The sequence below is a fragment of the Balaenoptera ricei genome, chromosome 12 (assembly GCF_028023285.1).
Source record: "Balaenoptera ricei isolate mBalRic1 chromosome 12, mBalRic1.hap2, whole genome shotgun sequence".
NCBI lineage: Eukaryota > Metazoa > Chordata > Mammalia > Artiodactyla > Balaenopteridae > Balaenoptera > Balaenoptera ricei.
In genome coordinates this window covers 43030540-43047071 of record NC_082650.1, presented here as the reverse complement: position 1 = coordinate 43047071, position 16532 = coordinate 43030540, and the positions used below count along the sequence as shown (strand labels likewise).

The 16532-nt window shown below is 34.9% G+C and overlaps 1 protein-coding gene across 8 annotated transcripts in view; it reads right to left on the bottom strand.

Moving 5' to 3' along the window:
• CEP85L (centrosomal protein 85 like) overlaps positions 1-16532 on the bottom strand; it is a 273038-nt gene that overhangs the window by 134394 nt on the left and 122112 nt on the right. The gene's annotated exons all lie outside the window — the stretch shown is intronic.

Genomic DNA, 16532 nt, shown 5'->3' with positions numbered 1-16532 from the left:
CATGACAATGTAAGTAGAATGTGCTCATGGAAGGTCAAAAAATTTTATTTTTTTCCGCTATAACCTAACCACTTAAAATTTTAAATTCTTCTGCATTATTTTAATTGATTTTATTTCTTTAGCTATCTTTTGATAAAAGTTTAACACCGGAGCATCTTCCTGGCTCTTTGCTTAATTTTCCCTTTTGAGTTACATTCAATCTTCATTGTTTAGCTAATGTATCACTTTTCAGTGTTCTCTTATAATCTTTATTTTCACTTACGTTGTCCATTTTTATTTAACTTACATTTGCCTTTTTCTGACTTATCCATCATTTTACGTTTTTGCTCACTTCATTCTTTTACTGTCTACAATGCCACTCAAAATATACCCATGGACCAATGTCACTCTGTGAACTATTAATTACAAGTTCATAAAAATTAGGTGCAGAAATAAAGGACAAGCACTGAAAAATGTTTATAGTAATTTGAAAGAGCAATTTTAAATCTTGAATTTTATACAAAGCTATAGTAGCACCTGTCTTTATCAACGGTTAACACAGTGACTCTAAAATTGAAGCCTGTAGACTTATTTGTGGGAGTTAACAAGCTCTGTACAAGAATTTTGAGCCTTCAATTCAATTATACCCTTGAAAATTAATAAGCATATTATAGATGACGTGAATAGCTACCTTAAAGCAGACATTATCACATAATTATAATACTCCCATTTGGGTTTTATGTTTGTAATTGCAGTTGCTTCTAAGTAAAGCGGAAATGACTGGGCACTTACCATCATGATGTGAAACAAAACATCATTACAGAATTATCATGTTACATGCTACTGAAATTGGCATGCAAGGAGAGCTTTCTACCAGTTTAATAAACATAAGAATCACAAAATGACAAACACATCCACAAAATTAATTACATCATTTTTACCACACGTAGGAACAGTCATTCTCTTTATTAATATCAAAATATATAAAGAGATTAATAATAAAACCAGGGACTTCCCTGGTGGTGTAGTGGTTAAGATTCCACGTTCCCAATGCTGGGGGCCGGGGTTTGATCCCTGGTCAGGGAACGAGATGCCACATGCATGCTGCAACTAAGAGTTAGCATGCCACAACTAAGGAGCCCACCTGCCACAACTAAGACCCGGTGCAACCAAATAAATAAATAAATATTAAATTGTTTAAAAAAAAAATAATAAAACCAGACCTGAAGCTATTTTCTACCATATTAACCCCAACATTAAAGTTCTAGTTCTAATAAAACATTATGCCAAATTATTATTAACTTTAATTTCTATTTATAATATAATTTATAAATTAAGTTTGAGTTTTATAGATCTATCTATGAAGTATACAAGCAGCCTTAAAAGTCATATACATTTAAATTAACTCAAGCTTAAAAAACAGTGGCCAAAGAAACACTTCTACCAGCTTTGAGGTCCAGAACAACCACTTAAAACTTTGTAGATTCTAGACCTATCTCAGAATGGGACTTATCTTAATTCATCTGACTAAGCACTCACACATTAAATCACCATGTGAAGGCATTCTGTCACCAGATCTGCTCTAACTCTGATTTGTCTATAATCTGCACCAAAGATATTTTCTTTAAACAGCTCCTCAGGTAATATTCCTTTTAAATGAACTCAAAGTCCTATCTAAACCCTTATCAAAAAGGGCAACCAGCCTACTACTTTCTCTCCCAAGTGCAAACCTATTAATTGGAGAAATTTTTTTAGGAATACTCAGAAAACAACATAAATAGGCTGGTAGAACATGGAAATGGCAAATAAAGATATGAAAGGATGTCCAACCTTACTAATAATGAGAGAAATGAAAAAGACAACAATGTTTTTATTTTTAGATTTTTAAATTATCTATAACATTAAATACCACTGGCAAATATTTGAAATACCAATGTCAAACAAAGTGCAGGGAAAGTTCACATACTTTTGTGGGTATATAAACTAATAGAACCTTTCTAAATTAGGGCATCTGGAAACAGGTATCTAAATTTCAATATGTACGTAAATTTCAACATAAGACCTCCTACTAGGAATTTTTATAAAGAAGTAATAGAGAAGTATAAAAATATATAAGCACAAGGACAGTACTTCTTTAATAATAAAAATAAATGCCTAGAAACAAAATACGTATCTGTAAGTTAGTTGATAATATTCAAGTGCTAAAAATAATTTTACTGACTTTTTTTTTTAACATGTAGTGACATCCAAAATATTAAGTATGTGTGGGAGCAAAGCATTTGTATCGCTACATATATAGTATGATTCCATGGTTAGAGAAGAGACTGTACATTTACATATATGGAAAAAGGAGCTTCCAGGGAGCTCTACGTCTAAATGTCAACATTGACTACAATGTTTTACTAAAGGAACAAATACATTACAGAACATTTACTCTATCACTAGGGATGATGATGATGATGATGATGATTATACACTATCATCTTCTGGGGAAAATGCTGAAAATTACTTATATTGATTTGCAGATTACATCAACACATCAACATTTGATTCTGAAAGGAACCAGCTATAGAGCAAGATATGTAAATTCAACAGATTCCTGGTTAACAATTTTACAAAAGCTGCATAAGACGACTGAAATAAAGTAAAAACTCTTGCTTTTAGACAATATAACCATCTTGAGCAGTATAAAGTAATATTACATGTTTAGGCCACAACACCTCCACCCCATTTATTGTTAACAAATCTTGGCCCGAGGAAACCATTTGTAGATAAAAGGATATAATGCCCCCCAACCCCACCCCCCAGCCCCCCCCCCCGACACACACATACACACCAGTAACGGGAGTAAAAAAAGAAAGAAAAAAAACACTGATAATGATATGGTGTTACTACCAGAAGCTAGGAAGATTTTCAATAATTAGTCTTAAATCATTAACTATTACCAGGAAGAATGGCTCAACAAAACTTTTTCTGAAGTTTTCTGAAGGTCAGACAGTAAATATTTTCACCTTTGCAAGCCATTTGATATCTATCAAAACTATCCAACTCTGTCACCATTGTGGTAAAGGCAGCAGTAGACAACAGAATGGGTATGACTGTGTTGCAATAAAACTTTATTTATAAAAACGGATGACAAGCTAGATTTGATCCATGGGCCCTAGTTTGCAGACCCCTGATCGAGAGTAAAAAATTATTCTAATAGATAAATATCCTCTAAAATCCAGCTGATTCAAAATGAGTAACTCCAGCCAGCATGTTAATTCATTCTTTTATTCAGAAGAAATTCTAGTTCATCCTAGAGCACATACCAGCAAGTCCTGCTGCCCTAAATCTGAAAATTCATGGGAGCATTACTGAAGTTATCTGAGGACTACCAACACCAACAACTTTTTTGGATTTCTTTTTCCAGAATAAACAGTCTCAGTTTGTAATAAGGAAGAAACTTTTGCATTCTATTACAAGTTAATCACTAAAGGGATGTTTCCTATAAGCTTAAATTATACATAATGGCCCATCTCTGGGAAACCTGCCTCCCAGGTAGTGAGCATTAAGCTGAAATACCTCGGTTTAGCTCACAGGAAACATCCTGACCAGGCCCACCTGTGAATGACTACAGGTAGGAAGAAATTAACACATCCCCTCTGGAGGCCGACTGGAACCAGGAAATGTTTGACTTTACTCCCTCCCCTTTTAGTATAAAAGAAGCCTGAATTCTAACTCAGGCAAGACGGTTCTTTGATGCATGAGCCCATCATCTTCTCAGTTTGCTGGCTTTCCAGATACAGTCACTACTCCTTGCCCTGACAACTCATCTCTCGATTTAACAGCCTGTCGTGCAGTGAGCAGTATGAGCTTGAACTCGATAACAAGTTGACCTGTATGGTTTATTTATTTATTTTTTTGGCCACACCGTGTGGCTTGTGAGATCTTAGTTCCCCAACCAGGGCTTGAACCCAGGCCCTCGGCAGTGAGAGCACAGAATCCTAACCACTGGATTGCCAGGGAATTCCCCTGTATGGTTCAAAACTCTTAGACAACATCAAACACATATTCATATGTATGATGGTTAATTTTATGTGTCAACATAACTGGACCATGGGGTGGCCAGATACTGGGTCAAACATTATTCTGCATGTTTCTGTGAGGCTATTTTTAGGTGAGATTAGTATTTAAATTGGTAGACTGAGTAAAGCAGATTGCCCTCCATATGTGGATGGGCCTCATCAAACCAGCTGAAGGTCTGAATGGAACAAAAGGTTGACCCACCCCCAATAAAGAGAGAATTCTTCCTGCCTAAAGGCCTTCAAAATAGAACATTGGCTTTTCCCTGTCTTTGGACTGGAAGTGAAACATAAGCTCTTCCTGGGTCTCAGGCCTGTCAGCCTTCAGAATAAAACTCCAACATCAGCTCTCCTGGTTCTCAGGCCTTCAAATTCAATTTGAAACTAAACCATTGACTCCCCTGGGTCTACAGCTTGCTGACTCACACAGCAGATCTTGGGTCTTACCAGCCTCCATAATCACATGAACAAATTCTTTATAATAAATCTCTTCCTACAGATATATAGAGACAGAAAAAGAATATAAATACACAGTTTTTTTCTCAAGTGCACATGAAACATTCTCCAAGACAGATCATGTCTTATGCCACAAAATAAGTCTTACTACATTTAAGAAGATTTACACCATATCAAGCCATCTTTTCCAATGACAATGGTATGAAATAAATCAATTAAAAGAAGAAAACAGAAAATTCGCAAACATGTGGTGCTTAAACATGCTCCTAAACCACCAATGGGTCAAAAAAGAAATCAAAAGGGAAATCAAAAAATATCTTGAGACAAATGATGGAAACACAACATAACAAAACTTATGGAATGCAAAAGCAGTTCTAAGAGGAAAGTTTATAGTGATAAATGCCAACATTAAGAAAGCTCAAATGAACATCTAATTTTACACCTTAAGGAACTAGAAAAAGAACAAACTAACCCCAAAGTTAGTACAAGGAAGGAACTAATTTAGGATTCCAGGCTTTCACTGCCGTGGCCCGGGTTCAGTCTCTGGTCAGGGAATTGAGATCCTGCAAGCTGCGTGGTGACGTTAAAAAAAAAAAAAGTTTAAAGAAGGAAGGAAATAATAAGAATCAGAGTGGAAATAAATGAAATATAGACTAAAAAGACAACTGAAAAGATCAATGAAACTAAAGCTATTTTGAAAAGATAAACAAAACTGACAAGCCTGAATGACTATGGGGAAAAAAAGTCTCAAATGAAAAAGGTGCCATTACAACTGCTCACACAGAAATACAAAGGATCATAAGAAACTGCTACGAACAATCATAAGCCAACAAATTGGCCAACCTATAAGAAGTGAATAAATTCCTAGAAACATACAACCTACCAAGACTAAATCATGAAGACAAAGAAAATCTGAACAGACCAATTACTAGTACAGATATTGAATCAATAATCAAAAACCTTTCAACAAAGATATGTCCAGGACCAAATGGTTTCACTAGGGAATGAATCCTACCAAACATTTAAAGAACTAATACCAATCCTTCTCAAACTCTTCCAAAAAATGGAAAGGGAGAGAATAATTCCAAACTCTTTTTAAGAAGCCATCATTACCCTATACTGGACACTACATTACCCAGACAAGGACACTACAAGAAAATCACAGGCTAATATCCCTAATAACATAGATACAAAAATCCTCAACAAAATATTAGCAAACCTAATTCAACAGCACATCAAAAGGACCATACACCATAATCAAATGGGATGTATTCCAGGGATGCAAGGATGGTTCAACATATGCAAATCAATAAATGTGATATACCACATTAACAACATAAAGCATAGAAATCATATAAACTCAAAAGATGTAGGAAAAGTATCTGACAAAATTCAACATCCTTTCAAGATAAAACTCTTAACAAACTGGGTATAGAGGGAACATAACACAATAAAGGCCATATATGACTAGCCCACAGTTAACATCATACTCAACAGTGAAAAAGCTGAGGAACAAGATCAGAAACAAGACAAGGATACCGATTCTCACCACTTTTACTTAATGAAGTACTGGAAGTCCTAGCCAGAGCAATTAGATAAGAAAAAGAAATAAAAGGTATCCAAATCGGAAAGGAAGCAGTAAAACTGTCTCTATTTGCATATAACATACTATATATAGAAAACCACCAAAAAACTGTTAGAACTAATCAGCAAGTTCAGTAAAGTTACAGAATACAAAAATCAATACACAAAAATCAGTTATGTTTCTATATACTAACAATAAACTATTGAAAAGACAGATTAAGAAAACAATCCCATTTACAACTGCATTGAAAAGAACACTAAGAAGTAAATTAAACCAAGGAAGTAAAATATCCACACACCAAAAACTATAATACCTTGAGATGAAAGAAACTGAAGAAGACACAAATAAATGGAAAGATATTTCATGCTCACAAATTGGAAGAATATTGTTAAAATGTCCATACTACCCAAAGTAAGCCACAGATTCAATGCAATCCCTATAAAAATTTCAATGGTATTTTTCACAGAAATAGAAAAAACAATCCTAAAATTTGTATAGAACCACAAAAGACCTTGAATGGCCAAATCAATTCTGAAAAAGAACAAAGCTGGAAGCGTCAAACATCCTGATTTCAAACTATACTATAAAGCTATAGTAATTAAAACAGTATTGTCATTAAATAAAGACTCATAGATCAATGGAATAGAATAGAGAGCCCAGAAATAAACCCATGCATACACAGTGAGTTAATTTACTATCAGGGATCCAAGAATATACAAAGGGGAAAGGATAAATGGTGTTAGGAAAACAGGACAGCCACAGGCAAAAGAATGAAACTGCTCCCCTATCTTACACCATACACAAAAGTGAACTCAAAATGGATTAAAGACTTGAACATAAGACCTGAAACCATAAAACTCCTAGAAGAAAACATACAGGTATGCTCCTTAACATTGGTCTTGCAATGATTTTTTTGGATTTTGACACCAACAGCAAAAATAAATAAATGGTACTATATCAAACTAAAAAGCTTTTGAATAGCAAGGAAAATCATCATAAAAAGAGAGAAAGAAAGAAAGGAAGGAAGGAAGGAAGGAAGGAAAGAAAGAAAGGAAAGAAAAGAAAAAAGAAAAGAAAAGGCAACCTATAGAAGGGGAGAAAATATTTGCAAACCATATATCCAATAAGGGATTAATATACAAAATATATAAAGAACAACTCAACAGCAGAAAAACACCCAAATAAAAATGGCCAAAGGGCCTGAATAGACATTTTTCCAAAGACACACACACACACACAAACACACACACACAACAGAATATTATGCTAAGTCTTAGCATCTAATGTAGAATATGATGACTATAGTTAACAAGTTTTGTATACTTGAAATTTGCTAAGAGAATAAAACTTAAGTGTTCTCAACTAAAAAAAAAAAGTAATTATGTGAGGTGATGGCTGTGTTAATCAACTCTAATGAGAATCCTTTCTCAATGTATACATATATCAAAACATCACATTTACACTTCAATACATTACAATTTTATTTATCAATTATACCTCAATAAAGCTAAATTAAAAAGAAAAGAATCCAACATTTGGGACAATGGGGCTATAGAATGTTCCTAAAGCATTATTTCTAATAAGGAACTGTTACAAATAAACCAAAAGGGAGAAGGGAACACAATTTTGGCCATTAAAATAGTGAAGACCTAAAAGTATAAAATGCTTATATTGTCAATCTAAGTAAGACATAAAATTTAATAAATGGGAAATTCACAAATAACCTCAGATTTCATATTGTCTAGGAATTCTCTGAACTCTTTTTTTCCCTGTTTCTAGCTTAGCACTCACCATATCAAACTGAAGTTATCTGTGCCTGTATCAGTCCTCCTTCTAGACTGTAGTAACAGTCATTGAGGGCAAGGACCATGTGTTCCAGATCTTACTCAGTGCTGCAGCCAGCATATAGTAAACATTCAAACAAACAAAAAAAACTGCATAAAGCAACTGGAAAGAAATACATCAAAATACTACCTGTGGTTTTCTCTAGATGGTAAGATCACTGGTAATTTCTTCGACTTTTATGCTTTGTATTATTACTTTAATAATCAGAAAAATAAGCTTTATTTTTTTAATCCTTAACCCCCACCACTAATAAACCAAATAATTTACTTATTAAGTACCTCTTAGTTATTCTATACCTGTGCTAAGTAACTATTAATGAAAGTCTTTGGAGATATGTTTTCCGAGAAATGGGTATACAACTTACTTGGCCTAATTTGGAACAAAAGGCGTACATTCTAACACATAAATCAAACTACCATAACTTTTTTTAAATGTTCAAAAATTCAAAACTACAAATTAATGTTTACAAAATGAATTATATTTATACACTTAAAAGGAAAAAAATTTCTTCAAAGTAAAGAACTTAGAACAGACTGGTTCTTTGTTTTGGTTGATAGCTACAAGTCTGTTTCAATATCACAATTAATTTAGTCCAGTAGAAGAAAAAAATTTTTAAAGCTGTAGGAGAGTCTACCGGGGAAACACAGCAACTCATATACTTTGACAAAAGACCAGTGCAGTCCTTTTTCTAGGAAGGTATCCTCATCAAAAGAACTCTAGAAGAAGGAAGCATATAATAAGTCCAATCACATCAGACAAATCATTCGATCAATCAATGGGGAAAACATGTCCTATTCAGAACAGCATCTTATTCTTTTAAATCAGTAAGACATTTTAATTTGCTTATGATGGTATCACAATGATCTTATTTTTGCTAAACTTTTCCTTTTAAAGGAACAGGCAATTCATTCAGGTTTCCCAAAATGACGAAATTAGCTATAGAAGGTGATCTCCTCTAGCCTGAATTCACATTTGTCTTAACCTTTAAATATAACTACTACTTTCTTAAAAAGATCCAATATTTTATGTGCCTAGAACACTGAAGATAATTAACAAAATGTCATGATTGAAATAACATTCTAATCTTTCATTTAGATTGAATGAATTCAATCTGAGAAGAATGACATGGCGTGTCTCTATTCAACGTAATCCAGAATCACAAAGCAGTCAGAATTAGACACGAATATGCTTACCAGGTGATACAAGGAAAATTTTCTCACACAATAGTTATAAGACTATACTACTAAAAGGGAATTACTCAATTTCTAGATATGTGCTATGCACTTAAAAAAAACAAACTTTAAGGCTCAGTGATCTCTGAAATAAGGTATTACCTAGGTCCTATCATACTAGAGCAACTGAATGACTGTGTAGAATCAGCTCTCTCTAGAACAAAGACACATTTCTACAAGAACAGCAAAGATTCCCAAGACACCATACATTGGGACTTCTCTTTGGAAGACAATATGTTACATTTTTTAATACCAATTTCAATAATTTTAAATAGAATACTGAATGCCCAGGGATAACTTATTTAATAATTACTAATATTTCTCACACTGGAAAAACAGGAAGATTAGCATCAAATGAATAAGTAACCTATTATATTTTATTTTCTTTCTGAAGCTTTTTTCTAAATTGGAAACAAAAATGCATACATCAAGTCTTCCACAATATGCTAAACATAATTGTAACTGCACTTAGAAGAACTAATCTTATTGAATTTTTTAAATGACAATGCTAAGCCAAAAAAATAAACAACACCATTGACAAAGCAGATTTATAGTTGTAAATAAAAAGCTGAATATACAATACAAACTATGAATACAAATTACAGTGTTTTTTAAAATGCAGGTTATCACCCATTCAGTGCACTGAGACCAACCTTTTTTAATAAAATAAAACAGAAAAAAACAGAAAATATCAAATCATATTTACCCTTATTTGACATAAGATACACAAATCTCACAATATAACATCTCTGAAATGTTAACAAGTACTTCTCCTCAAAGTTCAGAACAGTAGCCTTCAAGCTGCCCCAATTCTATCAATAGAAACCAAGTTAAAAAGAAATAAATGCAGGGAATACAACAACAACAAAAATCTCTTTTCTTTAACTCATACACCTAATCCATTTCTGAAACTCTTCAGTCAATTTCAGAAGTATTCACTGAATTAGTTCTCTCCTCTTCTTCCCAGTGTCACAGATCATATGTCTTTTGGCTGAACTGCTGCACAGATGTCCTGCTGGAGTAACTCTGCCCAAGCCAGCCTCTACCCTACTATCAGAAAATATATTTACGTCATTCTTTTGCTTAAAACTCAAATTCCTTAACTTTGGCAAAGTTCTTCACCAACTGGCAACCTCATTTTCTAAGACTTTACAACTCCTACCTCTCCCACTTCAGCTCCCCTACACTCTGTAGCCACACATACCTAACCACTGCCTCCAAACAGATCAGGTTCTTTCGTGACTCCACGCTATTTCTCTTCTCTCTCTTCTTTAAGAGTCCTGATTCAGAATTAACTTGCTCTAAATGTTTTCTCTGATTTCTCCAGGTGGTATTAAAATAACTACTACTTTGTGCTCTCCCAATGTATCACTCAAAATACCATAACAGCATTTACTAAATTATATTAACCCATATGTATATGACTTTCTTCTTCCTCACCAAAAGGCAACTTTTTTTAGTCTCTAGCACAGAGCTGCACAGTTAAGACAGGGTCTCAATAATGTAGTCATTATAACTACTGGGTACCCTATAAATGTTCCTGGCATAAAATTAAAACTTTGGAAGCTTTATAATTAGATCTTAAAAACAGTCTGTTTTAGAAGGATTAAAACAGGGTGTTTTTTTGTTTTGTTTTGTTTTTGGTTGTTGTCGGTTTGTTTTAAAATCCAGGAGATTTTAAACTATCCCTTGAGCCAGTTTGCATTTAAGTATCTATTTAAAGATCAGTAAATATTTTCCAATGCAGATAAAAACAAACAAAACAAAAATACACTAATAATTATAAGTGATTTGAAAGGCTGTTGGCCAAAATTCCTAATAAATGTGGGAAAACAATTTTCAATAGCGTCAAAAGGCACAAAAAAGTCACCAAAAAATTAAATAGAACATTAAAACACAGAAAAATATTCACATTAATAGTAATCAGGAAAACAAAAACAGAAAATCTTGTACTACACTGGAAAATACCTAGCTAAAGTGAAAGAAACTTAATATAGCAATATTTATGTTATTCACCCTACTCTTCTACTTCATTTCAGTACTGTTTATCTCTAGGGTAAGTGACTCCAATAGTTTTTTCTTTAATTATAGAATTAATAGTATAGCTTAGTGGAAAAGAATATGGACTATGAAACTAGACTCCCTGGGTTCAAGTTCTGTACCACTCTTGTAAGCAGTGAGATCTTGAGTAAGTCACTTAGCCAATCTGTGCCTCAGTTTCTTCATATGTAAGAAGAGAAAAAAAAATTATAGTATCTATCCTATAGGGCTGTTGTGATAATTAAATGAATTAATATGTAAAGATATTTTTTAAAGTGCCAGGCATAAAAACAGACACAATACATCAATGGAACAGAATAAAGGGCCCAGAAATAGTCTCTTCAATAAATGGTATTGAGAAAACTGGACAACCACATGCAAAAGAATGAAACTGGACCTTATCTTACACCATACATGAAAATCAACTCAATGGGTTAAAAATGTAAGACTTGAAACCGTAAAACTCCTAGAAGAAAACACAGGGGGTAAGCTCCTTGACATCAGTCTTGGCAATGATTTTTTTGGATTTGACACCAAAAGCAAAGGCAACAAAAAGTAAAAATAAAGGGCTTCCCTGGTGGCGCAGTGGCAGAGAATCTGCCTGCCAATGCAGGGGACACGGGTTCGAGCCCTGGTCTGGGAAGATCCCACATGCCACAGAGCAACTGGGCCCGTGAGCCACAATTACTGAGCCTGCGCGTCTGGAGCCTGTGCTCCGCAACAAGAGAGGCCGCGATGCTGAGAGGCCCGCGCACCGCGATGAAGAGTGGCCCCCGCTTGCCGCAACTAGAGAAAGCCCTCGCACAGAAACGAAGACCCAACACAGCCATAAATAAATACATAATTAATTAATTTAAAAAAAAGTATACTACATCAAACTAAAAACTTCTGCACAGCAAAGGAAACCATCAACAAAATGAAAAGGCAATCTGATGAATAGGAGAAAATATCTGCAAGTCATCTATCTTATAAGGGGTTAATATCCAAAATATAGAAGTAAATGATACAACTCAATAGAAAAAAAACAATCTGATCAAAAAATGGGGAGAGGAACTGAATAAACATTTCTCCAAAGAAGCCATACAAATGGCAACAGGTACATGAAAAGGTGCTCCACATCACTAATTAGCAGCGAAACGCAAATCAAAACCACTGGGATAGCACTTCATACCTGTTAGAATGGCTATTATTAAAAAGACAAGAAATAACAAGTGTTTGCAAGAATGTGGAGAAAAGAGAAAACTTGCATACTATTGGTGGGCATGTAAATTGGTGCAGCCACCATAAAACAGTATGGAGCATTACATGAAATTTCTAAAAATCATATTTGTATTTGTATGGAAATATGTATGGAAATATGTTAATATAAATGTTTCAGACATTACATGAAATTACTAAAAATCTTATATTTGTACTTGTATGGAAATATGTTAATATAAATGTTTCAGACATTACATGAAATTTCTAAAAATCTTATATGTTCTGGTATAATGTTATAAGTAATAATCCTAGTTATTACTTTAAAAAAAAAAAAAAAAAACAGTATGGAGGTTACTCAAGAAACTAAAAATAGAACTATCATATGATCCAGCAATCCCACTTCTGGGTATATACCCAAAAGAAATGAAATCACTATGCCAAAGGGATACCTGCATCCCCCATGTTCACTGCTGCACTATGTACAATAGCCAAAACACAGAAACAACCTAAGGGCCCATCAACAGATGGATGACTAAAGAAAATGCATTTGTACAGAATGGAATATTATTCAGTCATAAAAAGAAGAAAATCCTGTTGTAACATGAATGGACCTTGAGGGCATTACAATAAATGAAATATGCCAGACAGAGAAAGACAAAAACTGTATGATCTCATTTATATGTAGAATCGAAAACCAAACAAACTCATAGAGACAGGGAACTGACTGGTGGCTTCCAGGGGCAGGTGGTGGGAGGGTGGGGGAAATGGGTGAAGGTGGTCAAAAAGTACAAACGTCCAGGTATAAGAGAAATAACTTTGGGGATATAATGTACAGCATGGCGACTACAGTTAACAATACTATACTGTATATCTAAAAGTTACTAAAATTAGTAAATCTTTAAAGTTCTCATCGCAAGAAAAAAAACCCATAACTATGTGTGGTGATGGACGTTAACTAAACTTATTATGGTAATCATTTTGCAATATATACATACAGCAAGTCATTATATTGTACACCTTAAACTAATACAACGTTATATATCAATTACACCTCAATCAAACTGGAAAAAAATCTACCTCAATCTAAGTTAATTGGCTTTCTTGCATTTAAGGATTTAAATCGAATTTTAAGTAATCAACACCTAGTATTCTTTGCTTTCTAAACATAAAAAAAGAAATCTGGACGTTCATTAACTATTACGACTACTTATTAGTACCATTATTACTAAAATTAATAAAAATAATTTTAAAAAACATTACCACAAAAGGTATAAGACTATAGTCTTCAGATGTAATTCTAAATTTCCTTACTTTCAATTTGAGTATAACAAGGAAGAGTTTTAAACTAGGTTGGTTCAGGTGGAGGTTAAAATTAACTCAATTAAGAAAAATGATCAGATGGATAAATAAGATGTTCACCTTTCACATAAAAAGTATGAATTCAGGGCTTCCCTGGTGGCGCAGTGGTTGAGAATCTGCCTGCCAATGCAGGGGACACGGGTTCGAGCCCTGGTCTGGGAAGATCCCACATGCCACAGAGCAACTGGGCCCGTGAGCCACAATTACTGAGCCTGCGCGTCTGGAGCCTGTGCTCCGCAACAAGAGAGGCCGCGATGCTGAGAGGCCCGCGCACCGCGATGAAGAGTGGCCCCCGCTTGCCGCAACTAGAGAAAGCCCTCGCACAGAAACGAAGACCCAACACAGCCATAAATAAATAAATAAAAGAACGTGAATTTCTAAAAAAAAAAAAAAAGTATGAATTCAAACCAGTAATATTCACTCATGATATAAAACAAGGAACTCAAGAGCGTCAGGGTAGCAACCAACAAAGGTAAGACTATCTCCTTCTATGAAAAAAATCATGTGCCTGTTGATTACAATATGTGGACAGGCCAAAGATTCCTATCTTATACTCTGGTTACATGAAATGCTGTATTCAAAAGAGTATTTTGGTAGCTATTTGGAATGAGGGCCACATATTTAATTTAGTCTCTCATAAGCCTTTGTTTCTGTTTATAAACTGGAAAAAAATGAGGTATGATAAAAACTAATAAGAGGTTTTTTTAATAAAACCACTACAAACGTGAGGGAGTATAACAAGTCGTATTCCAAAGGGGTTTACCTTTGTCTTTGAAGATAAGTATTTCATAATATCAATTAATAGAGAAAATATTCTACATGGTAGCAAATTATGTCCAAACTTAAGAAGGATCATCAGTCCAGGAGGAAATAAAAGCCCCAATAAAAATAAACATTCCTAAATAAAGTTGTTAGACCTAATGCTGCTAGACCTAATGAAAATTCACATAGCCACTGACTTCCAAAGAAAGCAGAGTAAGCTCATTATTTCTCAATTAGCCTTTTGTTTTCTGATACTTAGGAGCCTAAGTGCTTTACATAATACATTTAAATGCCAAAATGAAAACAAATGTTTAGTTTTAAAACACTCGAAAACAAAGTTTTGAGAAAATTTATAAATAACACCCCCAAATTTAAAAACTTAACTTCTAGTTAAACTTTTCAGTACATTATTCCTAAAATGAGATGCGATGATCAGAATTAATGAAAAAGCTTCAGTAATGTCATGACAAAGCAATGTATATTGATTATGATCAATAAACACACGATATCTGCCTCTACAAGACAGTGTAAGCACCTCATAGAAAACTTTAAACTTTACATGAATGAAATGTAGTCCAAATTTTTCATCCCATTCTCTTTCAGAAGGTTAACTAAAAACTAGAGTTCACTTCAGAACTCCGAACTTTTAGTATTAAAACAGCATCAATAAAGCAATGAAGACATCTACTATGTAAAGAGGGCATAAAACAAAGTTCCTGATCTTGAATCTACTATCTTTAAAGTAATTTAAAATCTCTTTAAAGTAATTTAAAACCTTACACCAGTTCAGATGCCCTAGGCAGAATCCTATAGTCAAGACTCAGTGACCGTTCAATGTAAGGCATCCCAGGAGACACTACCGCTAGTTTTAAAACTGAATGTCCCAGGCAAACCCAGATAGCTGGTCACCCTAGCCTGAGAAGTGGTAAGGGCAAAGAAAGCAACCCAAACACTCACTGAGAACTTATGTACCAATTCTATGTAATAAAATGTGCAGACTCGATTAGAGAATCTTTAATCCCTACTAGTTTTAAATTTTTAAGTCTCTCACTGGAAGTATGCAGTGGCACTGGTCCATTCTCTTCCGTCTCATCTTACATGGCCTCTCGGAAGCATGCGGCTCTGGTGGTGCAGACTCGTTCCTTCAGTCTCCTCTCCTCTGGAACACCACACTCTGCTGGCTGTACTCCTACTTCACTGGCTGCTCCTTCTCAGTCTCTTTGGATGGCTCCTCCCTCCTCTATCTGACCAGAAAACGGTAACCTCTGCTGTCTTCTCGATACTCTATGTGATCACATTTAAATACCATTCAGGCACAGGTAACTCTCAAAATCCCTACCTCCACCTTCCCATCTCCCCACTGAGATGCAGACTTGTATACCCAACATCTCACCTGAACCTCTCAAATGCATCTCAAACGCCACACGGCTAAAACAGGACTCTTAATTCCACTTATCTTCCTCACATTCTTCCACACCTCAGAAAATGGCGCCACCATCCATTATAATTACTGAAGCGCCAACTAAGACATCATCTTTGATTCCTCTTTCCTTCATTTACCACCCCCAAACCATCAGTAAATCCTGTCAGCTTTATTTCTCGAGTATATTCCAGACCCATTCTGTTCTCTCCTATCCAATCTTCCCACTCTGATCCAAGCCATCATCTCTCACCCAATCACCGCAATGACCTATTAACCGGCTTCCCTACTGCCAATCTTTCCCCCACTGCGCCACAATTTCTTCCCCCACAAAACAGCCAGGAGTGATCTACAAACACCAAGGACAGGGATATCTGCTTCATCTCCCCAGGACACAGAACACAGAACGAGGTCTGCCTCACAGTAGCACCCAGTGTGCTGAGTGAAAGAATGAACAGTCATCTCCCCTACCCACCCACAGCTGCCTTCCCCTCACACAGAAAAGAACCCAAAATTCTTACCAATTCTTACAATGCCTTACATCAGGCCTCCCTCACCTCATATCCCTACTCACTGCGCTCCAGACTCAC